Source organism: Hemicordylus capensis, chromosome 1 (assembly GCF_027244095.1).
Source record: "Hemicordylus capensis ecotype Gifberg chromosome 1, rHemCap1.1.pri, whole genome shotgun sequence".
NCBI classification, from domain to species: Eukaryota; Metazoa; Chordata; class Lepidosauria; order Squamata; family Cordylidae; genus Hemicordylus; species Hemicordylus capensis.
Genome location: NC_069657.1, coordinates 152,364,509 through 152,390,241, shown reverse-complemented (window position 1 = coordinate 152,390,241; position 25,733 = coordinate 152,364,509). Strand labels below are relative to the sequence as shown.

Here is a 25,733-nt window from a genome sequence, read left to right as displayed (position 1 = left end):
AGCCTATGGCCTCTTTGATGGGGTCCTTGCAGGAATGAAGGAGGCAATGCATCAACAGAGTCAACAAGTTTCAGCCCCACACCTTGGTGGTAATGGCTTGCAAAGCATAGATACCCTTCCTTCCCCACTTATCATTTTGACAACCATGTACATAATTAATCGATTGAATTCTCTGCCACTGAGTGTGCTGATGGCCACTAGCTTGGATGGCTCTAAAAAGGGGCTTGGACAAATTCATGGAGGATAGGTCTATCAACTGCTACTAGTCTGGTGGCTATGGGCCACCTCTAGCCTCAGAGGCAGGATGCCTCTAAATACCAGTTGCAGGGGAGCAACAGAAAGAGAGGCGGCATTCCGTCACCTCTTGCCTGTGGGCTTCTCAGGGGCATCTGGTAGGCCACTGTGTGAAACAGGATGCTTGACTAGATAGGCATTGGGCCTGATCCAGCAGGGCTGTTCTTATCCAATTGTGTATATTATTCTTAAAAATATGTATATACCGTCTTTCAGCAAAAAGTTCTCAAAGTGTTTTACATATCAAAAGAAATGAGAAGATAGTTCCCTGTCCCAAAAGGACTCACAGTTACACACACTTACACACACACACACACACACACACACACACACACACACACTGCCGGCAACAGTCACTGAAGAGTTACTTTGCTGGGTTCAAAGGGGACAGTCAGCCACTCTACCCCTGCTAAATACAAGAGAATACAGCAATCATTTTTAAAGGTGCTTCTTTGCCCATTTAGAAGGGGTACTGCTGATGACAGAACAGCAGTAATATTAAGTATTTTTCAATTTTTTAACTACTATGATTACAACAAATATTGATGTACAACTTCTTCTCAACAAAAGTTCTCAAAGTGGTTTACACAGAAAAATAATAAATAAATAAATAAATAATCAAAATGGTTCCCTTCCCTGTCCCAAAGGGATTCATAATCTTAAAAAAAACAAAACACCCAAAGTATAAGCTAGACACCAACAGCCACTGGAGGGAAGCTGTGCTGGGATTGGATAGGGACAGTTGCTCTCCCCCGCTAAATATATGAGAGCTACCACTTTAAAAGATGTCTCTTTGCTCCATTAAAGCACTCTCTAAGATTATATCATAATCCTTTCAACATTCCCTGTAAGATAGAATTATTATACCTATATAACAAATGGGAACAGGCAGGTGTGGGATGAATATGTTAAGAGGCAACCGTTTGCTTAAGCATGTCCAGTAAGGACACGATTAGGAGAAATCTGAACCAGAAACTTACCCACGAGTGTACTTAGTCACTATGCTACACCATTTAAAATAGTATCAATGCCACCCCAGAACAGTGTGCGTGCCACCACGTCTGCTCTGTTCCATACCTCTGGGTATGCTTAATGCTACTTTGGAATTTGAGCCATGTCGCATGGACTTGAGCTCTTATTTAAGCTGACTTTTGAGGTCTCCTCTCTAAAAACTCAGACAAAACCTTCAGCTCTCCACTAGCCTGTACTCCTCTGCCCAGCCAAATGACAAAAGATCCCCTAATAAATAACTTCTCCATCTTCTAATTCTTAGGGACAGATCAGAGTGGGGGTCAGCTGTTCCCAGCATGCGGTGGGCATAGAAGCTAACAAGGGTCTCTGTGTACATATAATAAAGGCAGCCTACACAATGTTTCCCCTTCTCTCCCCCCCCCACTCCGCATTAGATTTAAGTCACGGCCTTAGGAAAACACTGGCTTTTTTAGTGGCACTATTCAATAAAAGACAATGCCACTGACAGGCAGCCGGAGAAGGCCACATTCCACATATGGAGCAATTAGTTAAGGAACTTTAGTTTAAAAGTCTTTAGTTAAATTAGTTAAGAGACTTGCATTAGTTAATAATGCAAGCCCCATTCTCCTACAACTCCATCATCCCCCAGTTTCATCTGGGCATGAAATCAAAGAAACAGCCTCCCAGTACCATAGAATCAAGCCACAGTCATGTTTGGCAACGTCTTCAAAGCTCATCTAGCATAACCTTCTGTGGTGAGGCAAGATCAACCACAACAGAGACATTAACTGATACAAAAGAATATACCCTGTGATCAAACCAATCCACAAGCAGAAAGCAGGATGGAGCAAGAAGTTACACTGGTACAAGGTGAGCACAGGGCTCCATTTAGCAAAGCTGCACCTTGTTGACTCAGCACATTTTGATGTATATCACAAATCCACAGAAAGCAAAGTCACTAGCCCATCTAGACTGGGAGAAAGTTACTTTCTCCCTAATATGCGGGTCACTTTATGGACACAAGCAAGAGCAGTTAGACTAGAGCTAGCCACCAGAGCAGGGCTTCTCAAACTTGGACCCCCAGATGTCATTCGACTACAGGCCATAGTGGCTTGAGATGATGGGAGTTGTAGTTGACAACATCTGGGGACCCAAGTTGAAGAACATCTGCATTAGAAATCTCACTTAAATCGCAGATCTAAAACTTTCCACACCTCTCTTCTTGATGCTCCTAATGAAAGAGAAGGAGAAATAAAAACCTAAGGGGATGGTTAATTCCATATTGCTTTCCAAGGTCATCTGGCTGACCACTGTGCTGAAAGCATAGATGGAGCCGTGGTCTGATCCTGCATAGGCAGCTCTTGTGGCTAATTAAGGAAGTACCTGCCAGAGTTACTTTCAGGGATATTCCCAAATGATTCGCTAGAGCACAATAAATACAATTGTTGCCACTGAACAATAACCCTGTTCAGGTATTATAGAAAGCCCAGAGAGTGTGCTTGCAAACCCCATCCATGTGCTGATGTGCTCTGAAGCCCTGCACTGCCCCGCTGCCATCCATGATCACAGCCTTTGTCTGCAGAGACAAATTCTGTATTCATGGAGATATTCTTCCCATGATAAGAGCACTGGGGCACCCCAGTGCTTCGTATCATGGGTAACTGCCTCAATGAGTGAGAGCAACTGGACCTCTGTATGTCTGGATGGAGGCTTTTAGCTCTCACATGGACAGATTACATCATGAGCCTGTGCAAATGCTTGAGGGTTGCAGCCCAGACCTTGTGAGCGTCAGCCATCTTTGCTGCCTCTGCCATTGCTGAGGAAAAGGGGGATGAGCCTTGGATGTTTTCATCACAATCTCCAGCAGGACCGCTGAGGAGAAAGGGGAGTGCTGCTCATCAGCGCTGCTGCTAAGGAAAAGGCTTGGCCACATTTTACTTGCACAGAAGGTTTCAGGTGGTAACACAGGCCAATGCTGCTGCCGTAGATTCATGGCTGTGCCTAAAACCTCTTGTGCTGGCAGGTCACTAGAAAGTTTGTGGATTCTGGGGCAGAATATTGACACACACGCATGCACACACACTAGTATTTCCCCTTCCTATCGAAGATTCCCCCCAAAGCTGTCCAAAATTGCTACAGGACAACTCTCATTTATTTCCATGGAGCGTTTGCAAGCTCCGCTCCAAGGATGGACGTTCCGCTGCACTAGTGCTTGGAGGATTGCTCCTTTGATGTGCAGTGCATTCAAACTCACTGGGTTGGTCCCTCCATGAGGCCATGTGAGGCAATGGCCTCCGGTGGCAAGTGCTGGCACCCTGCCCCCCCCTCCACTGGCATCATTTCCCCTGCCTGTTGTTGCCACCCCCACCTCCTCTCCACTGCTCCCTGGTCTTTTAAAGTCTCCGCCATGCTTGTCCCATCCTCTGACTCGCTGGCCCCATCCCCTGGGCTAGAGCCCAGCGCTGACGCCCCCCTTTCTCCTAGCTGGCCTCACTTTTGGCAACATGCTATGCTCTGTCTTCTTGCTGGTGCGGCTACTTGCTGTAGCAGGAAGTGGGCATCCATGTTTGCCAGCTCTCTACCCCCTCAAGCAAGAAACTTGTCTGCTTTGTCTACAAAGCTGACAAGCTTCATGCGGTGTGTGTGTGTGTGTGTGTGTGTGTGTGTATGTAAGATGGATCAGCAGCACAGCAGTGCAGCAATAGACTGGCTGGCAAAAGTGGATGCCCCCATAGAGCAAATCCTGCTGCCAAAGAGGAGGCCAACTAGGGGGAAGAGGGGTGGCATTAGCACTGGGCACCGGCCAGAATGAGGCTGGGGTCAAGTGGCTGGGGGCAAGGCAATATTCATCTCAGGATCACTCAAGGGCAGAGCTGGCCAGGACAGTCACACAATGTGGTGGCAGCGATTGGCTTAGAAGGCCTGAAAGGGGGATTAGACGAAACCATATCAATACAGGAAGCTGCCAAACTTGGTCCAGCAAAGTAGTGACTCGTTTACTGTGCAACGAGCCACCTGTCTAAGTGACAGGCCTGCTTGCTGCTTCTGCAGCACTCTAAACCCTGCCAGCATGGCTTGCAAAGAGGGGGAGGCCCTGCACCTGCACAGGAGTGCATCCTCACCCTGCTGCTGCTGCTGCTTCCATTGGGAATAATGGGGGTAGCAGTAGGAGTGTGAGGACACATTCCTTGGTAGCCACAGAGCCTCCCCACCTTTGCTAGCTGTGTCACGGGGTTTAAAGTGTAGCAGAAACAGAGAGCATGCCTGTCGGTCCTCAGGCAAGCGGTTCCTTGTGCGGTGTGTGGGCCACTGTTTACTCTGACTGGCAATTGCTCTTCAGAGTTCCAGAAAGGAATCTTTTCCAATCCAGCCTGGGAGTTATTGGCACATGGCTTCATGCTGCAGGGTAAATGTTGAGCAAAGCCACTTTGAATCACACTCGCAGCATTGCGGGAAGCAGGTCCTCCCCTCTGCTCTCGGCTTTTTTAAAAATGCAAGTTCACATGGCAGGCATCCGTGTTTTCCTTCTAGCCAATGGGGTGAGGGAGAGAGCTTTCTAAAGAGCTATATCTGCATTTCTAAAAAGAGCATCCCTCTTATCATGCTAATGATTCAAGTCAGTGCCTCTCCCTATTTGCCCAGCATTTTCAGAAAAAGGAGCTTAAAACCAGCATTGTAAAAACCTGGAAATACGTTGAGATAAGCTAGAATTTGCAAGACAAAGCCTGATTTGTGTGTGGAGTGGGTCCAAGGATCCCGAAGGGACTTCAAGGTAGGTACGGCTAGTATGTGAATGCACACACTCTCTTTCGAAGGAGATTCGGGGTATAAGCCCTGTCTGTAAAGCCTCCTGGAGATGCCAGGGACTGAACCTGCAACTTCTTGCATGCGAAGCCTATGCTCTACCACTGAGCTATGGTCCCTTTCTACAAACGAGAAGCACTACAACAGCAATTCATTCTCAAGGCTAAATGCAACTTCCTTGCTCCAAGGCTGTATACCTCTGAGTATCGGTTGCTGAGAGCTAACAGTGAGAGAGGGCAGTCGTCTTCGTGCACTGCTTATGGGTTTCGCAGAAGAATTTGGCTGGCCAATGTGGGAAACAGGATGCTAGAGGAGGTGAAGCTTTGGTCTCATCCAGGAGGGCTCTTCTTATGCAACATTCAATTCCAGACTGAGGGCATTGAGTTCTAAAATAAGCACACTTCAAATAAGAATTTTGATTGCATGGTGCGGGTGGGTGGGAATGCAAGTAATGGAAGAAGGAGAAGCAGCAGCAGCCTATGATCACTCAAGAGAGCCAGCCATCATTAAGAGGTTGAAATCCTTTTGACAGACAAATGCTGCCACCTTCTGGGCATTCACAATAGTATGCTCCTACTAGACGTGATACACTGGTGATGGGCTCACACCATTTCAAAAATCCCCTCGATGTCACCTGAATGAGAATCCCACATAAAGCATTTTTATTTTTCACTAAAACTGTAAAGCATTTTCTGTAAACAACCATTTATAACTGTTCTCCCAATCCCAACCAAGCTTAGAGAAAGCAGCGTCTTTATTCTCAACAGTCTTGAACTGAATATTGCTCTTTCTATAACTGTATACCTATTGAATAAATTCAGCTACTCTGCAGTAACCTGGAGGGATGTGTAGTTTCAGTCCTTTCCCCAGTCCCACTCAGACTCTGTACATTTATCTTAATTGTACTACCCCATCTGTCAGCTCTGGGAGGTTCACAACAAGCAAAATAGAGACATAATTAAAACTAACAAAACAATTTAAAAAACCCTAAAACAATATAAACAGTTCAAAATGATTTAAAACAGTTTTTATAATCTTGAAAGCTCAAACCAAAAAAGTAAGTCTTTAGTGCTCTCTTGAAGGCCAGTAATATTGTTAAGCCTTGGATTTTGGCAGGGGGTCAGGTGCGTAACAATGATAGGGCAAGGGGAGACAGTTGTCTGGGGGCCCCACTGCCTGGAGGGGCACCCCAGGGGCACCTCATGTGACTCCCCATTGCCCCCTGCCCAGCCCCATAGCCTCTCAGCCACTTGCCCTCTTCGCCGTCTCTCCTGCTTGTTCTGCTGGCCGCAATCGAAGCAGCAGCCCAGCTGCAAAGAGCTCCTTTTCTCCCGCCTCTCAGCTGATCGGCGGGTGGGCGGGGCTTCCATGGAGGCCTCCCTGTAGGCCGCAGTGAAGCCTGAACTCGAGTAGGGCCCAAGCAAGCCAGGAAGGAGGAGGCAGCCAGAGTGTTCTCGGCAGCAGAAGACCCCTTGCTGCCCTGCTTAACCCAGACCAGCATTTGCCAGGTAGAGTGTGAACTCCTTTTTGTGGTTACCTTTCCCGCCCCCCCCCCCATATAGGGATCTGCTTGCCATAGGGCTTGGATATGGGGGGGGGGGAGGGACCGAGAAGTCTCTGAATATTTATTTTGAAACAGCTTGGAAAATTTGCTGACTTAAAAAAAACTATCTAAAAAGTCCTATAAGTGGCTTGTTTCATGGCAGAAAATTGCAAAAACTTCTGGAACAGTATTTTATTAATTTTATTTATTCATTCATTCATTTATAAATGCACTTATGTTCAAGTTGTTTTGCAACCCAGAAGGTCTGAGTGAGAACTGTGAAGCATGTGTGGTGCTTTTATTTTATTTTTCTTGTGTGTGAACTGCTCCCCAATAACTTGCAGGGACTTCAGGGTAAATCTGGCCAACATGTGAATGCAGCACCTCCATTCCAGAGGAGATGTGTCTTAAAGGGCTTTAAAAGCCTCCTGTGAAAAACCTCCTGCAATCAAACTTGACTGAATTTGTTCAGAATTCTGGGAAAACAAACATAGGTTCACCCTGCATGGTTGAAAGTCTCCTTTGCTAATCTGCAGCGAGGGGCCCATTTTAATAATTCATCTTTCTAGTGTGTTCTAGGCATTAAAAGTAATACAAATGTATAGTACTCAATGTATATCACTATATATTGTGATGTGTGTGTGTGTGTGTGTGTTCAGTGAAATGTATTTGCAGGCAGCATACTTATTTTGGAATATCAGACTTAAATCCTTGGGGGCCTGGGGTGTGCGGAGGCCCCGGACTTTGGGGGGGGGCATTTTAAAATCTTGTCTCTGGGCCCACTCCAACCTTGCTACGCCCCTGCAGGGGGTATACTTCATACCCCGGAAGCAGCTGCAGGGAAGGCCTGATCCTGAGTTGCAACCAGACAAATGGCAGACCACTGAACTGGTTCAGCAGTCCATAAAAGGACTGCTGAACCGGTTTATGTACATCCCTATAAACATATTGACAGCCAATGCAATTGTTTAAATACAGGCAAAATGTGGTCTCTCCAGGTTGCCTTGGAGACCAATCTGGCTGCCACATTTTTAACTAACTGAACGTTCTAACCTATGTACAAAGGCAGCCCTATGTAGAACTCATTGCAGTAGTCAAGCCAGGAGCTTACCAGCTGGTACACCACTGTTTTGAGGTAATTCTCTTCAAGGAATGGACACATCTGTTGAATCAGCTGAAGCCAATGAAAAGTGTTTCCATAGTGTTCACCAGAGATAGCATAGTGAGGATCTGCTTTCCTGTTCTGCATACTGGTTGTACCTGGGGTAATGTAACCCCACCCAGGACAGGAAAATCTATTCTATCTCTCAAGTTCGGGTCCCCTACAATGAACATCTCCATCTTGTTTGAATTCAGCTTCAATTTATTATCCCTAATCCAGCCCATTACTGCCTATAGGCAGGCATTTAGGGAGTAAATGTCATTTCCTGATGATAATGACATGGAGTAATAGATTTGGGTGTCAGCATACTGATAACATCCTGCACTAAGACACCTCATGACCTCACCCAGCGGTTTCGTGTAGATATTAAAAAGCATTGTTGACAGAATGGAGCCCCGAGGGACTCCACATAATAGCTACTGTTTTGAAGAGCAACTGTCACCAAGCACCACCATCTGGAATCTACCTGAGGTATTGGAGAGGAACCACTGCAAGACAGTGCCTCCTATTCTCAAATCCCTCAGGTGATCCATAAGAATACCATAATTGATGGTATCAAAAGCCACCAAGAGATCCAAAAGAACCAACAGAGTCACACTTCCTCTGTCAATTCCCTGGTAGAGGTCATCTATCAGGCCTAACAAGGCTGCCTCAAAACCATAGACAGCTCGAAAGCCAGCTTGAAATGGTTCTAGATAATCAGTTTCCTCCAAAACCACTTGGTGCTGATAAGCCACTGCCCTCTCAATCACCTTGTCCAGCCATGGATGACTGGAGATCAGGGATCCAGGGCAGGCTTCTTAAGAAGAGATCTAACTATCACCTCCTTCAAACAAGGAGGCATCCTGCCTTCCCTTAGTAACACATTAAGGATGTCAGCTAGGCGATCTCCAATGATCTCACAAGATGAAATCAATTTATCCTGAGTGGTGCCCAGGACCTGGTGCAAGATGTCAGAGTTGCAGAACCATTGGGTAACAGTGACCAATGACAAAGCATACAGCTTTGGTCACCGTATCTTAAGAAGGATATTGTTGAACTGGGAAAGGTGCATAAGAGGGCAACCAAAATTATCAGGGGCCTGGAACACCTTCCTTATGAGGCTAAGCTACAGCATGTGGGCCTCTTTACCTTGGAAAAGAGGCAACTAAGGGGAGACATGATTGAGATGTATAAAATTATGTATGGAGTGGAGAGGAAGGATAGAGAGAAAATGTTCTCCCTCTCTCACAGCACTAGAACCCGGGGTTACCCCATGAAAATGAAGGTCAGAAAATTTGAGAGGTACTTCTTAACACAGCACATAATTAATCTGTGGAATTCTTTGCCATGGGATGTGGTGATGGCCACCAGCTTGGATGACTTTAAAGGGGGCTTAGACAGATTCATGGTGAACAGGTCAATCAGTGGCGACTAGTTTGGTGGCTGTGGGCCATCTCCAGCCTCAGAGGCACGAAGCCTCTCAATACCAGTTGCAGGGGAGCAACAGCAGGAGAGATGGCATACACATACATCTTGCCTGTGGGCTCCCCAGAGGCATCTGGTGGGCCACTGTGTGAAACAGGATGCTGGACTAGATGGGCCTTGGGCCTGATCAAGCAGGGCTGTTCTTATGTTCTTATGTTCTCTCCAGGCAGCTTGTCTACATCCTCAGGAGTCACAGACTGAAACTGATCCAATCTAATAGTACAAGAGGGATTAATGGCCACCCTCATAGTGAACTCCAAATTGGCTTGAATGCAAGAGATATTATCTGCAAACCGCCCCCCCCACCTCATTAAAAGCATTACCGCCAGAAATAGTCACTGGAGTCAGTTTCAAAACAGAAGGAGCCTGATCTAGACTCCTCACTACCCAGGATAGCACTCTACTCCCCTACTCCTCCAGCAGTGAGGTAATCTCTGAGCAAGGGCATGGGGACAGGCCTCCTCCTCTTAACTGAACATTAACAGTGTCAGGGCTGGCACACAGGTTGTCATTGTTGGGCAACTGCCAAGGGCTCAGGCCCTCAGAAGGACACACTGCTGGTCCCTGGGACCACCTCTGTGTCCATAGCCTTCATGTGGTGGTGGCAGAGTGACTCTCTCAAGGCCCACTCAGGTAGGAGGGCCCTATGGAAGTCAGTTTGCCAAGGGTCCCATGAAACCTGGAGGTTGCCCTGAGAATGGTCCTCAAAAAAAGGAAGTAAAGAGTGCTTCCCCACAACCCTACCCAGAAAACTCTGTTCAGGAAATGAGTATACTTTACCATTCTGTTCCTTTTGAAGCAGGAAGAGTGAGATAATGCTTTGGAAGCCTATCAAAACCCTTAGGTTGTGATGGGCTTCACCACAGCCCTTTGGGGTTAGAGGAAAGGACATTGATTCACCCATAGAATCCCTGTTGGTGCTGGCTGGATTACCTAGAAACAGGGGTGGTTGGCAGGTTTTAGTGCTTTATGCTTCTCCCTATGAATGAATGGAAGTTTAATATGTAGAAAATAAAGGCATATACTCAGGGTCACCTCTGAGTTTATGGCTAAATCTGCCTCTTTTGATAGTGCCCTAGTTTGCAGCCTGTTCACTTTGTTGTCCCACAGAACTTAAGAGGAGCAATTTAGAACTGATGCATCTAGAAAGCTCCATAAGCATAGCCCCATTAGAGTCCATCTTGTCGGCCAGGTGAGAGTGTGATGGAATGTTAAGAACAGAATGTGACAGAGAGAATGGGAGGAATTAATTATTATACATAGAGACACAGGTCCTGCCACAAAATGTGTCAATGTACCCCCAGTCCTTAGAAGGCTGCAGCCAGCACTGAAGAGGAGACATATTGTGATGTCTCGCCCTTGCAGGGAGAGGGAAGTGTCAGGACATGTTTTCTTCCCCATTCCTTTTTGTGTTGTATAGTGCTAGATGGCCATGTTTGAGATTGGCTACTGGCCCTGAACTTGAGCATTTTACTGCTATGTAGCACCGGAGGGGAGAGGTACAGAGAATGGGGAAGCCAAAAGATGCCTGCCTACCTGCCTGCCTGCCTGCCTTCCTTCCTTCCTTCCTCAAATATCCCTTTATATTTGTCCACACTGTGGACGACACTGGGGATGAATGTTTAAACCAGTTGACATCCTGGCTCAAGAGCCTCGACATTCCATAGGTCCTGGAATGCTCACAGGCATTTTTGAGGTTTTTAAAAATGTCTTTTTCTTTTTCTTTAGGAACATATACACTTCCATGTACTTAAAAGCCCCCTCCCCAAAGTAAAAACCACTACTTTGTTTTTGGGTGGCCCTGCTTAACATCCAAACGGATAGACCTTCAACCACTGGAGTTTGCCATCTGCTCTGAAAGGACCTATGCTTTCATCCATTTGTGATTTGTGGGAAATGAATCTTTTTTCTGGCAGAGGCAGACTGCTCTACCAGAAGAGGAATGGATTGTTTCTATGGATGACTGTGGTTTTGCCTGTGGGGAAGTGAATCTTTTTTTGTGGATGGCCCATTTGCCAGAGGGGAAAAGATACCTCCTGTTTTTTGACCGGCTTAAAAATGATCAGTTTCCCCATTATTCTTAGTCCATTTGGCTATGCATTGAGTCTGTCTTTTTATTCAGATGTTTTAAATATTTGCGGTTGTGGTTTCTCTGTTCTGCTTAGGTACTTTATAAAATTCACCTAATAAATTGATTAAATACTCATAAAACATTTTTAATTCTTCCTTTCATGTGTTTTCCTTCCTTTTTATGCTAAACTCCATGTCACCATTCCTATCATTATTGTGTGCTAGGGTTACAGGACTGCTGTGAGTTATGCTCTCCTGTTAGGCAAAGTTTCCTTCTAAGCATTGGCAAGACCTGGGTGTTGCTAGTGGTCAGATGTGCAATGTGAATGCTTTTTGTTTAAAGTTCTGTTGACTTACACCCAGTTGCCAAAAGGGGCTTGAACTGCTTGCCTAAGATCTCAGTCTGATTTTAAAGAGAGAGTGTGAGGAGATCTTCAGTCTGGGCAGAGGTAGCCCTTCCACGAGGCATGGTGAACTGGTCGCCTCAGGCGTGGATGTGGGGAGGGACACAGGGAGCAGCAAGTGGGTCATCCTGCTGTCCACTGCTATCACCCTTTCTCATCCTGCTGGGGCATGCTGTTCATTGAGGGGGTGGGGGCATCATATTGTCACTCACCTCAGGCAGCAAAACAGAGCCACCCCTGAGTCTGGGGTTTTTGTTTTGCCAAGAACAGATTTGGATTCTGATGATGCTATGACTCTGCTGTGTACTTCCATCCCTGCTCAGCCTGCTCGTTTGTAAATAATGAGTCTATTACAAAGATGCCATAACCTCGCTCTTCTCCAATGACACTTGCTGAGAAATTTAGGACCAGCAAACGGAAGTATTTTTTCACACAACACATAATCAACTTGTGGAATTCTCTGCCACAAGATGTGGTGACAGCCAACAACCTGGATGGCTTTAAGAGGGACTTGGACAATGGATAACTTCATGGAGGAGAGGTCTATCAACGGCTACTAGTCGGAGGGCCACCTCCAGCCTCAAAGGCAGGATGCCTCTGATTACCAGTTGCAGGGGAGTAACAGCAGGAGAGAGGGCATGCCCTCAACTCCTGCTGTAGGCTTCCAGTGGCATTTGGCGGGCCAGTGTGTGAAACAGGATGCTGGAGTAGATGGGCCTTGGGCCTGATCCAGCAGGGCTGTTCTTAAGTTCTTATGTAAAGACTTTCCTGAGCTTCCCACTGTTCAGAGAAGGGGCAGAATGAATGCTCATATGGGGGATGAAACTGACCTGGGGGGAAGGATAGGGAGGGGGGGTCTGATGGGCTTCCTGGAGTCTGATGGGCTTCCATCTCTGCAGATGCTCTCTAACCAACAAATATAGAGAAAGTGAATTCAGTACTGTTGCACACAGGTGCTCCCCAACTGTCAAACACCCATACTTACAAACAAAGCTCCATAACATATTACATTAATGAAGTCCCCCAACTTACAAATGCCAAACAAGTCGTCGACCTTGGGAACCATATGTGTTCCAAATTATGAACATCCAACTTACAAATGAGCTTTTGGAATACCACCCATCTGTAAGCTGGGTGCATCCTGTACTTATCTCCAAACAAATGTTTTTGTGCCACTTTTAAAAGAGCTGAATCTCTAAAGCCTACCAATCCTGCCATCAAAACATGAATGAACCCATCTCTCCTTTCCACTGAAATGGGGAGTCTGTTTTGTGCTCTTCCTGCCAAATATTGCAAAGCAGCTTACTAGGCTTTCAGGATGAGGATCTCACCCAAGCCCCCTCCAGTCTCTCTCCTCTCCTTTTTCTGCCAGCAGCCAAGAAGCCTAGAACATTGTTCCTAAAATCTGGAATACCGTAACCAAAATTCTGATGTGCATGAATTATGTGATCATAACAATCAGAGTAGCTTTTTTCATTTCTATAATTCATCCTTGTTACACAAGTGTGCTTTATTTTGAGCATGGTTTCTCCCTGTTCATCTTATCAGAAAACTTGTGGAATCAACCCCCCCAAATCTATGAAAGTTCTAAGGTTTTGTATTAATTGCCATATTCTGTGATTTCTGGTCAGAGTTTTACAAATTAAACTCTCAGTTGAGTAGGAGTAGGTGATGCCTTTAAGACTCAGCAAAGAAACGGGTTGGTCAGCAATACAAAACAAATCTCAGGGAAGATTACAGTGATGTGCTACATATTTCTGGGACTTGGAGATATACCTCAAATTGCCACAAGATTCCACCCCCCCTGAACTTAGGTTTATGAGTACATATGTCAAAGATAATGCACTTTGAAGGGCACACTTTACTGGACGTGCTTAACCTCCAAGGGCTGCAGGATCTCCTTATTCCCTCAAGTCTTCTATTTGGTGCCCAATAACATTTGCTAGAACTCTAAATATCTGACTTTTTCTTTAAGTACATTTCTATTTCAATAAGCCCTATTCACATATTATGTTCAACACATACCATCTGTGTTCAGTGTACACTGGTATAGATCTGTATACAGGTACAGTTATCCACATACTTATTATTTGTTTGTTTGTTTGTTTGATTGATTGATTGATTTATATACCACCCTTCCAAAAAGGGCTCAGGGCAGTTTACATCAAAAGAAAAATGATTACCATCAATTAAAAATTAAAATAAAAACTAAATCAAACAATTAAAATCATTAAAACATTAAAATAATTAACATTAAAATAATTTAAACCCAACATTAAAAATTTAAAACAATAAATGGTTTTTGACGACATATGATGACGATGACTATGACTGTAGTGTTTTTGGTTAACCCATGCCTTGATCTAGGCCTGCTTTTAAATGGTGTGTTAGTTACTTTTAGTTATTTTTATCCCAGTCCTGGAGTAGAGATGGGGCTAACAGCCAGCAGCAAGAGCATTGAAAGAAGTCTTCACTTGCTCCTCTGTGAATAATATCTATTTCTTTAAACCATTAATGTTCCTGATTCTATTTTACTGCCTTGTCCTTGAGTGCCACAACTCTTTCCTCTGAATTCTACACTGACAACAAATATTTATATGCTGCTTTTCAATAGAAATTCCCAAAGCGGGGTGTGTTTGTGTGTGTGTGTAATGGCTTCTTGTCCCCAAAGGGCTCACAATCTAAGAAAGAAACATACGATAGACACCAGAGACAGCCACTAGAGGGATGCTGTGCTGGGGATGGATAGGGCCAGTTGCTCTCCCTCTGCTCAATAAAGAGAATCACCACTTTAAAAACGTGCCTCTTTGCTCAGTTATGTTATTTTAAACATAGTTACAGCAGTCTACTAACTATCTGTACCATGCATTTGAGAGATCTGTACACAGGTACCCCAGCTAACTAAGAAAGATACCTTTTAAGGTGGTGATTCTCTTATATTTAGCAGGGGGAGAGCAACTGTTTCTATCCAACCCCAGCACAGCATCCTTTCAGTGTCTGTTGCTGGTATCAGCTTATGTTTCTTTTTAGATTATGAGCTCTTTGGGGACAGGGGGCCATCTTATTTATGTATTTTTGTGTGTGTGTGTAAACCATTTTGAGAACTTTGGTTGAAAGCGGTATAGAAATATTTGTAGTAATAGTAGGTTCACTTTTTAAATGAATGCAGGTAGAGTCATCCACACAAAAACATTTACAAGTGTACAGACACATGAACACAGGTACAACATAATGGACCGGGTCTCACGATCAGTGAGACCCGGTTTCTACAAGTGAGTGGGAAGAGCGGGCTAAGCCCACTCTCCCCGCTCACGAGCGGGCAGGGAGCCCTGGGTGGCCAGATTGGCCACCCACACAATGGCCAGCTCCGTGACGGAGATGGCGGGGGGTGGGGGGAGCAGGGGCCATGTGGCCCCTGCAAGCCCCAGTATGCCCTGCGCGAGTGCGCAGGGTATACTGGGGAGACCCCCAGCTGGGGGTCTACTCGTGAGTAGGTGCGGCGCGAAGGCGTGCCGTGGCTACTCACAATTGTAAAAAGCCGGTTTGCTGGAGTGCTCGCTCCGCAAATCTGCTTTTTACCAGGGGTTCTCGAGCGGGTTACCCGCTCAAGAACCACCGGGCTCGGCTGCAAGCCTGGTGGTTCTTACGGTCAACAAAAATCGGGCTAGCTTCTGCTAGCCTGATTTTTGTTGACCGTAAGAATCTCCCCAATGTCTGAATAGCACTATGAACACAGGTATAGCCATTAAGAGAAACACATGTGTATGTGTACAGACACCTGTGCATTCATACAACATAATGTCTGCATAAGACTTCAGCTGCAGAGATAAGTGTATAAATTATGGAAGATTTATCTTGGATGCTTGCAGGATTCTTGTCAGGCCTAACTACATATTGCTGCAAAGCCCAACCACTTTCCTTCTCACCTGCTTCTTCCATCTGGAATAACAAATCTCACCTACAGGCTCATTCTCAAAATTCCTTCAAGTTAGTCCAAAGCATTTCTGGAAGACATGAGCCAAAAATCAACACACATATCATAATTAGGTGTAGCTATAAATACAAAGATTTGAATATATAGTCCCAGTTGAACTGTAGCAAATTACAGCCTTTGTCTCTGAGCTAGCCACGTGAGAGAAAGAAAATGCCGAGTCATTCCTGGTGAGCTGCCTGGGTGGGCTTCTCATAAAACCTTTCTATATTTCCGGTAGATTTAAAATGCTGCCATCAAGCACCCTAAAACTTGCAGAGAACCGTCCAGTGGATTGGGTGCTTTAATTCAAGATCCCTCTCAAACTAAGTATTGGGCAAATACAACAACAACAACAACAACACCTTCCACATGTATGCCTACACAGGATGAGAAAAACTGATAGCTGCTGAGCACTTGAGGATGCTTTTGCACCAGAGAAATCCCCCTTTCTGCCCTCCTTTTCCTGTGTTAAAAACCAACTCTTAGAGGCTTGTAAAAAGAAAAGAACAATAACAACAAAAACCACAACCCCAGTTTTATTGAATTACTACAAAAATAGGTTGTTTTACATTTCAGCTTTAGGTTGCATTTAAGAATGCTTAAATGGTTACAGAGAACTTTTTAATTACTACAGTCTGGTTCCATCCAAGGCTTTTGGTTGGTTAGATAACATTAATAATACTTAGTAAGCTATAAAAATACTTCAGCAGCACCCCAAATGATACTGTGGCAGCACACAGTAAAATCTTAGTTGCAAATAACAGATATTTAGGAAATGCAAAGCACACACCAAAGAAACAGAAATTCTAATGCAAATTCTTACTAAACCACTTTCTCCTGCCCTAAACTTCTGAAGCCCCTATCCTTGGCTTCCTTTCCCCTTAAACTCACCAATCAAGCCCCTGCAGTTCTATCTTCCAAGAGCTGCAGTCAGGGCTGTCCTTAGGGCATGGCAAGTAGGGTGACCACCCCAGGCCCCGCTCTTTTAACCCCCATTAGAATTAACTGGAAGGGGCCCCGCACTGGCTGATTTGCCCCGGGACCGGCACCCCACACCCCACCAGGGCTCTCTAAGGACAGCCCTGGCTGCAGTCATCCTGTTGCAGCAAACTCCATTGCCACATGTCCCCTTGTTCCTCTAGCACAGAACTTCCTTTCTTCTTCCCAGCATTCCCATCAACAGCTCTCTAGGTCCCACTCAACTGGCATACTGATTGGTTGCGCCTTGGAGTTCACCAGCCTGTCAGTCAAGACAAGGTTTCACTTGCTGTTATCTCTTTAGAGGGAAGAGAGGCTGGTCATTACATGAACAATAATGAAAAACCATTAAACAGAATGATAGCCAACTGGTAGGAGAACAAATGTGAAATGAAAGATAATTATCCTCAAAAGAAAAGAGATAGAAACCACAAATACACAGCTTTCTTTTCTTTTTTTATATTATTCCCCATTTCAAAATTCTCACAGAATGATATCGCCCCCCATCAGCTCTGATCTTCATCAAGACCCCTCCCAAAAGCACATCCAAGGAATATACATGGTGTTCTGTCTAATTCATTGCATCATTATTACCCCACCCCCTGGATTCATGCTGCCACTAGAAATGTTTTAAGCCACCATATATGCTATTCTGTATTTTGGATAATGGCTTGGAAATATTCACTGGAAAATTTGATACTAGTGTGATCAGAAGGAATTTTGAGAATGAGAAAATATTTGCTACCTCCTGTTTGGTTCTGTTACATTATGACAGCATTAATTTTATTTGGTGTGATCAGTGGCCTAATTTTGGTAGAAAAGTCTCATCACTTGTGGGATCAAGGTGTTCCAGCCAAAAACATGATAAGTGTGGGATGGGGGTTTGTGCAAAATAATGTCTTGCAGGCTGATCCAGGATTTTTCAACACACATTGAATTTGAACGAGGAAAGAAGAAATATGACATGCCAGTACTACAATCTCATCAGGAGGGAGAGACCAGGGAGGCGATTCTACTGCTTGTGCCATGCCATTTGACCATCCTAACTCACACTCTTCTTAGCAAAAAAACAACAACAACAGGGTGACATTGCGAGACCAGTCCACAGCAAGACCAGAATGCAGTGTGGAAAAAGCAGCAAAACAGAGACCTACAGATATTATGCAGCAAATATAATTTACAACTTACGTTGAATTGGCACAAATTTATTATACCTGTCCAGAGACCTATGTTCCCTCTAAGCTGTGCAGCTGCATGCTCGTGCATAAAATTTCACCCCCTACGCAGCTATTTTTGGCAGCTGCGCAGTCTTGCCAGGAGCTGAGATCAGTTCCCACTGCTACCTGCCCCCCTCTCCCCCCTCCCCCCCAAGCCGGGCCTCTTTCTTCTCCTCCTCCCATCTCTGGCGCTCAGTCTGATGATGTAGATCTCATTGGAAGTCTCATGAGAGTCCCCTCACAAGTGGTCTGACAAGAACCACCCAGGGACTTTTTTGTACGGACCGGTATATTAATGTACTAAATAAATAAAAATAAAAATAATCAATAAATAATAATAAATAAGCTACTCAGTCAGAGCTGGAGATAGAAGGAGAAGGAAGAGGAAGAGGTAATGATCTGGAAATTCTTTTTCATAGTTCTCAAGAATCAAAATACAGCCAACTGTGCCAGACTGACCACTGTGTTCTTGTCTGTAAACACAAAGTAACTGCAAACATAAAGTAACTGTAAACACAAAGTAATTGCAAACACCAATATAGGATTGTGGGTTGCCCCATTTTGGTCGACAGCAGGGGAAATGGTCCTTTTCTCTGTTCTCCTTTGAAGTAAAGTGGAGCACTTGACTCTATTTAGTGTGTGAATATAATGGTGGGTTTTTTGAATTGTTCGGGGGTTTGGACTGAGTAATTGTTACAGTCAGAATGGAAGGAGAGGGGAGAAAAGGCTTGCTCATTGGCTATAAAATTTTGTTTGGAGATAGGCCACAGGGGTTTTGGAATCCCACTTACTGGGGTGCTGATATTTGCGATGAAGATTTTAATAGAGTGTGTTTGGATTAAGAAAACAATGCACAGAAATGGAAGGCATAATCGTGCTTTATAGCAAATGTTATATGCCAAACTTCATAGAGAGAGGATGTGTGAATCTGTGTAGGGGGGGGGAATGTCCTGGATAACGTTGTTCAGGGAATATATACAGGCAGGGCCGGATTAAGCTAGTGTGTGGCCTGTAGCATATGCTATGAAGGGGCCCCAAATTTAAAAAATCCACATAAATATTGAAACATAAATTATTTACTTGCATAGTAAAGTAATTCAATTTTTTCATTTGCCTAGTGTCCCCCCACCAACCACCCCATGCTTCCACTCAGCTGAGCCAGCCAGTCAACAAACTTTGCAAAACACCCCCACCACACACACACACGCACACACACACACACACTTTTGTGACTCCTGACTGTGGGTTCTCCTTTGGAGTTATTTTCACAAAGAGAAAGGGGTTGGGGAACAAAACTCTGAATGTTTAAATTAAAATGTTCTCAGGAATTCTGTACTTTGAGAAATCTGAACCTATTAGCAATTTTGGCACACAACAGTGGATGTTTGATTCCAATGTGTGCCAAACATATTGGATCCCAGCAGCCATCACATTAAAAGGGCCATTTGACAATATTAAGAATATGTGTTTAACCTCTTGTGCAAGCCTGACAGGAAGGCAGATGTATATTTAAAATAGTTGATGCATTGCAAATGAATGTGATTATGATGAGGTGCATTAGCAACTCCATGAAAACAGAAGTATCCAAAAGACAATCTTTTGGCAGGACGCACAGCCTCTTTCAATCTAAATTATATTAACATGCTTAATATTAAAAGGAGGAAATGCACAAATCATTCAGTGCAACCCTAAGCATGTTTACTCAGAAGTAAGTCCCACTGAACTCAATGAGCCTTACTCTCTAGTAAGTGTATTTAGGTTTGCAGCCTCCGTTTATCTTTGGACAATTTCAATGGGCATCCCAATGTAAAGCTAATGCAGTTGGCAACGCAGCAGTAGTTATTTCAGTTCTAGAGGAGAGGAAAGGAGCTCACCTTAAATTTGGCAGTTCCTTGAAAAGCAATGATCACAAATTCCCTCTCAACAGCACTAGATACTAAAGGAGGATATAAGTGACCTTACCCAACAAGACCATAGTATAATCTCCCTCCAAGCTCCCCTCAGTTGATCCACTAAACTTTGAGACTCCTCTTGCCGTGCATCTGAGTTACTTCCGGCTTTCTTTTTCCTCTTAAAGGTACACGTTCTCATTGTTTATCTTTACCCTCTCCCAGTCAGTCGGAAAATGCTCGCAACATTCAACTAGCATCTTCTTTAGCTTCCTTTCTTCCGCCCGGCATTAATAGTTGTTTTTTAATCTAAACTGCTTTTATTTCTTTTACTCTCTCTGTGTATGTTTTTAAAAACTTTTACAGTTTAAACAAATAAGGACCAACTCCCTGGTGATTAAGTTATCTTTGAGACCCCTTTGCAAGCTATCTGTCCCTATTGTTGTTCTTACTACTCCCTCCCATGCTGCTTAACATAATAGATAACCCAATCAACACCAGGGTGCCAGGAAGACCTTGCTTAAACGCCCTCGAGCGAGGCGAGCGATGCCGGAGATGAGAATGGGCAAGAGCAGGCAATGAGGAGAGTCAGCAGAGAGCACCAAATAGAGAGCAAAAGAAGGGGCAGATGTTCAAGCCAGGCGTGCGGGGCCCTAGAAAATGCAGGGCCCATAGCAAATGCTACATTTGCTACTATGTTAATCCGGCCCTGTATACAGGCTTGATTGTTTGATTGATTGAGTGAGTGAGTGAGTGCCGTCAAGTCAGTGTCAACTCTTAGTGACCACATAGATAGATTCTCTCCAGGATGATCTGTCTTCAACTTGGCCTTTAAGTTCTCTCAGTGGTGCATTCATTGCTGTCATAATCCAGTCCAACCACCTTGCTGCTGGTCGTCCTCTTTTTCTCTTTCCTTCAACATTTCCCAGCATTATGGACTTATCAAGGGAGCTGGATCTTCACATAATGTGCCCAAATTATTATATGAGTAGAGTAGTATGTTTATTGAGGTTACAGACCAGATTAACAAACAATAACAATTAATAACATTAATAAGAAAATTCAAAAATTTCAAAAGTTTACAAAATCACAAACTGTTCAAATTACTAATACAGTCTTTGTGGAGCTTCAACACCACAAAACAGAACTTTGCCACATTATCTGAAATTACAGGTTTAAAACTGGCCAGCATAATTTCCAAATAAAATTGGTCTGTGTGACCAGGATAAATGGCTAAAATAGGAGCAATAAATTTGGTGCGAGTGTCCTTATAAAACTGGCAATAAAGAATAACATGGGTGATAGACTCTATATTCCCTGAGCCGCAGGGACAACTGCGCTGATCATAAGGAAGTCGTTTGAATTTACCATCAAGTACTGCCGAAGGGAGAACGTTCAATTGTGCGAGGGTCAGAAATCTCCTACATTTTGGTACCAAGATCTGGTCTAAATATACAGCTGTTTTATAGTTAAAAGTTTGAGAACCTAAGTATATTCCCTTGGGTAACCGTGCGGACTCCTCCTGCAAATCTATATCTCGGCGCCGTTGCTTCACAAAGCAAAGCGCCTGCTCTAATCCTCGCCCAATAAGATCTTCTTGAGACATGCCCAAATGATGCAATTTTAATTTCAGAGCTGATTTCCATTTGGAAACAAAACTGTCTAATAACACTAAAGGGGCAGGACCAGCCGGAAAGAAGACCAGGCTTAACCAAAATTTAATTATGCAAAACCATACTTTTGCTTTCAAAGTGGTGACCCCTGCTTCCCTACGAAGGATGGCATTTGCTGTACCCCTGGGTACCTGAAAAAGAGCCCTCAGGAATTTAGTTTGCACTGTTTCAAGCTGAGAGAAATTTTCCAGAGGACCAATCTGCGCCCCATTAAGAATTTGTGGATATTTCTTGGCCTTCAACAATTTTATAGCTGCTGGTACGAAAAAAGCACCACTAAAGTAATAGAAGGACTTAATCACATTTGCCGTCTGTTGAGCACCTTGGGAAATATAATCAAGATGGGCTTTACGTGTTCCAGTTTGGTGGAATACTACCCCCAAATACTTACCTTAACCTGTTCAATACTATGCCCATTTATTGTCCATTTAAAGATTTTGGGGTGCTTTGAAAACACCATTATCTTGGTCTTAGAATAATTGATCTCTAAAGCCTCCTTCTCAGTATACTTACCTAAGGAGGTCAAAGCATGACTGAGACCTATCCTGGTTTGAGATAAAAGGGCAATATCATCTGCATAGAGCAATAATGAAACACTAAAGTTTGGGGGGGTGCAAATCCAAATCATTAAAGTTTGGGGGGGTGCAAATCCAAATCATTAAAATGCGAAACTATTGAGTTTATGTAGAAATTAAACAAAACTGGGGCAAGGATGCATCCTTGCAGAACTCCTTTACAGGTAGGAATCTGTCCATGGTATCCTCAGAAGTCTTCTCCAGCACCAAAGTTCAGAAGCATCAATGGTTTTTCTGTCTTGCTCCTTCAGCTTTCACATCCATAGAGTGTCACGGGAAAAACCACTGTCCGAACGATTCTAATCTTTGTAGGTATAGACACATCATGGCATCTAAATGTCCTAGTCTGTGGTGTATTTCTTGACTGCTGGATCCTTTACTGTTGATGGTTGATCTTAAAAGGCAAAAACTATACACCACATCAATGTCTTCATTGTCAGTTCTGAGGCTGGTTGCTGTACCTGTTGTCATTAGTTTAGTCTTCTTGACATTTAGTCGTAGTCCCATTTTTTCACTGTGCTCCTTGACTTTCATTGCTAGAGCTTGCAGATCATCCACATTCTCAGCTATCAAAGTAGTGTCATCAGCGTAGCGCAGGTTGCTGATGTTTCTTCCTCCAACTTTAAAACCACACTCATCTTCTTCCAATCCAGCTTCTCTCAATATATCTTCAGCATATAAATGGAATAAATAAGGAGACAGTATACAGCCTTGTCTTACTCCTTTGCCAATCTGGAACCAGTCTGTTCAACCATGTTCCTTCTGGACTGTGGCTTCCTGTCCTGTGTATAGGTTTTGCATGAGAACAAAGAGATGTTCTGGGATGCTCATTTTCCTAAGGATATTCCACAAGTTGACATGGTCGACGCAATCGAGGGTTTAATCATTTTAGAGCTTATTGAGGGTTATCATGTGAGACATGCTTATATCATGCTTTCATATCATTCCAATCTCACACATTGTCATGATAATATAGTTAGGATATTTTAGATATGTTAGTATTGCCCAAGAAGTGGTTAGGTCCAAAGGCCCCTCACTTTCTAGGCAATGGGGCGGGGCTGGGGAGATGTTAGATGTTATGTTCTGCAATTTCTATATTAATGCATTATAGCAATGTTATTTCGCTATTAATCATCTAAATAAGCTTATACTTGGCCGAACTTAACTAAACTTTAGAACAGGAGCAGCATAAACTAGCAAGCCTCTTGTCCTCAAGAATGCCCTTACAGATGTTGTGAGTCAGAAGCTACCTAAGTGGGGAAGTTAATATATGCTGATGCAAGAAACACTGAAATGGGGTACTGGTGGTTTAAAAGTTGCCGACAGTTGCACGAAAAAGAGAAAGGTAACAGAAAAACCACAGAACTGTAGACATATATGGGCATGATTCTGGGAAACAGGGAAATGCCATTACGTAGGAATATGATATTCTATGTGGAACACGTGATTATGGTTATGTGTGCAATCATAATGTGTACATGCTGTGTGGCACTGCCAATCAGGTTTTGAGTGAGCGAGGGGACTTGTCAGCAAACTGTAGAAGCTATAAAATGGATTGTACTGAATTGCTCCAAGTCTAACTGCATCTCTGTTAGTCACAACCAGTTGAGCGGCCTTGCAGATCTCTTTCCTACGTTTCTTTCTTATCTGGGGAATTTGGTGGGGGGAACAGCTTGCAAGTTTTATCAGTATTTGGGATCCATCAGGAGAAGGTTACCCAAACGAACCCAGCTTTTTGAACAGAATGCTCCATCTGGATAAGACCAAATCCATTTGAATCATATATAATTGGATTAACATCTCTTCTGTTACTGATCTTTAAATCTTACACAGTCCCCACTTCCATTTTGCTTTAGGCAGCAAGTCCAGCTAAAGCTAAAGTGAGACAAAGAGGCTGTTTGCACGAGCACCCGGGTTTGCACAGCCCTAACTGGCTAGGGCTGCTTGTGTGGAGTGCCAGGAGCAGTGTTCCCTCAAACAGGAATCCCCAGATGTTGTTGACTACAACTCCCAGAATCCCCAGCCAAAAGCCACTGCAGCTGGGGATGCCGGGAGTGGTAGTGAACAACATCTGGGGATCCCTGTTAGAGGGAACACAGGTCAGGATCAGGGCTCATCCCAGAGCTGGCCTGCCGAGTAGCCCCAGTTTCTTACCCAGGCTTTTACTGGGGTAGAAGAGTGTAGAGGCACCCTTGTAGCCCAGTCCTGGTTCTTGTGCTCGCTTGGACTGCCTGCACCTTGTAGCGGGGGAAGCCCCCAATGCACCACACTCCTGGCACGGTGCATTGTGGGATACTGGAAGACTTCCTCCACCAGCTCCCGGTTCTGCCTCTCACTGTGGTGCAGCTCATGTGCCACAGTATGAGCCGCAGAGCCATTTAAGAAACTTCTATTGCATGCGTGTGTGTGTGTGTGTGGTGGGGGAGGCAGGTAGGAGAGTCTGGCTCCCTGCCCACCCTCCCCACCCCCCATCATTTTCAGTCATGTGAAGGACATCAAAGCTTTCTAGAGGCTTCTTCAGACACATCCCCCTCTCTTTTGTGGTTCCCTGGGCCATAGTTATTCCAACCCCAATCCCCCAGCAATGCTCCCTCAATAAAGCCCATTGCAATGGGCAGGATGATGACATTTCCCCTCAGAGGAACGACTGTGTGATTTTGGCCTCCATGCACTGAGTTAACTTTTGCCTGCCATGTTTGGAAGTGCCACCCTTGCAAAGATGAGGTCATAACTCAGTGGCAGAGCATCTGCTTTGCATGCAGGAAGTCCCAGGTTCAATTCCTGCCACTTGCAGGTAAGGCTGGGAAAGAGCCTGAAACCTCGGAGAGCTGCTGCCAGTCAGTGTAGACAATACTGAGCTAGATGGATCAAAGTTCTGACTCAGTATAAGGCAGCTTCCTATGTTAGATGTCCCAAAGACATGTGGGAATTGCAGAAGTGAGGGAGGCATGCTGAGTGGGGGGGGGTAGTTGCACTGTTGCTTGGGGCCTGATCAGTGGAGCAGTGTGATCTGAGAATTTTTCCAACCTCCCCAGCCACCCCAGTTTTCAGCAGTGGCCAGCCATATAGCTGAGGGAAACCTCCAACCAAGGCACGAAGCCCCTCTCCCATTGGTTGAGAGAGAATGCCAGCCTGCTACCAATCTTCTACAATACGGCATGTTCATGTTGCATTGAGAAGGTTTACGGTGGTATGCAAACCTGCAGCTTTCCCCCTGACAAGCCAGAAGGTACATTTGCCCCTATCCTAGCAAGAAGCTCCACAGACACAGAGCAGGGCATGGGGAGGAAGCAACGGCAACCATAGAGTGACTGTGCATATTGGCCCTTGCCTAGCAACAAATTCTTCCAGTTACGGTGAAAAGCTTTTTAAAATAAAGAACTTGTAATGTGATGGTGCTTTAGCACCAAAATCATTTCTGACCATACATTTTGGCAGATTGACAGTACTTGGTTAGATGGCTAGATGAAGCCTCCATATTCAGAGGCAGCGTGCCTCTATGTATAGAGTTCAGGGGACAAACCGTTCAGGGGACAAACCATTTTGGGGATGGTCATCACTTGTTTGAGAGCTTCCACAATCACCTTGCTGGTCACTGCTGGAGGCTGAATGCTAGACTGGATGAACCTTGGTGTGATGTGACAAGGTAATTCTTATGCATTCGTGGAGCAAGCTGCAAGAGCAAGCTTTGGAACCGAAAGGCTTTGGCCCC

The 25,733-nt window shown here is 44.5% G+C and overlaps 1 long non-coding RNA gene across 1 annotated transcript; it reads left to right on the top strand.

The window, feature by feature from the left end:
• The first annotated feature begins 6,476 nt into the window (after positions 1-6,476).
• On the top strand, positions 6,477-11,456 carry LOC128329782 (uncharacterized). The gene is made up of 2 exons (XR_008309786.1): positions 6,477-6,578; positions 10,971-11,456. It is a non-coding gene; the product is annotated as an uncharacterized LOC128329782 (long non-coding RNA).
• Positions 11,457-25,733: the final 14,277 nt, after the last annotated feature.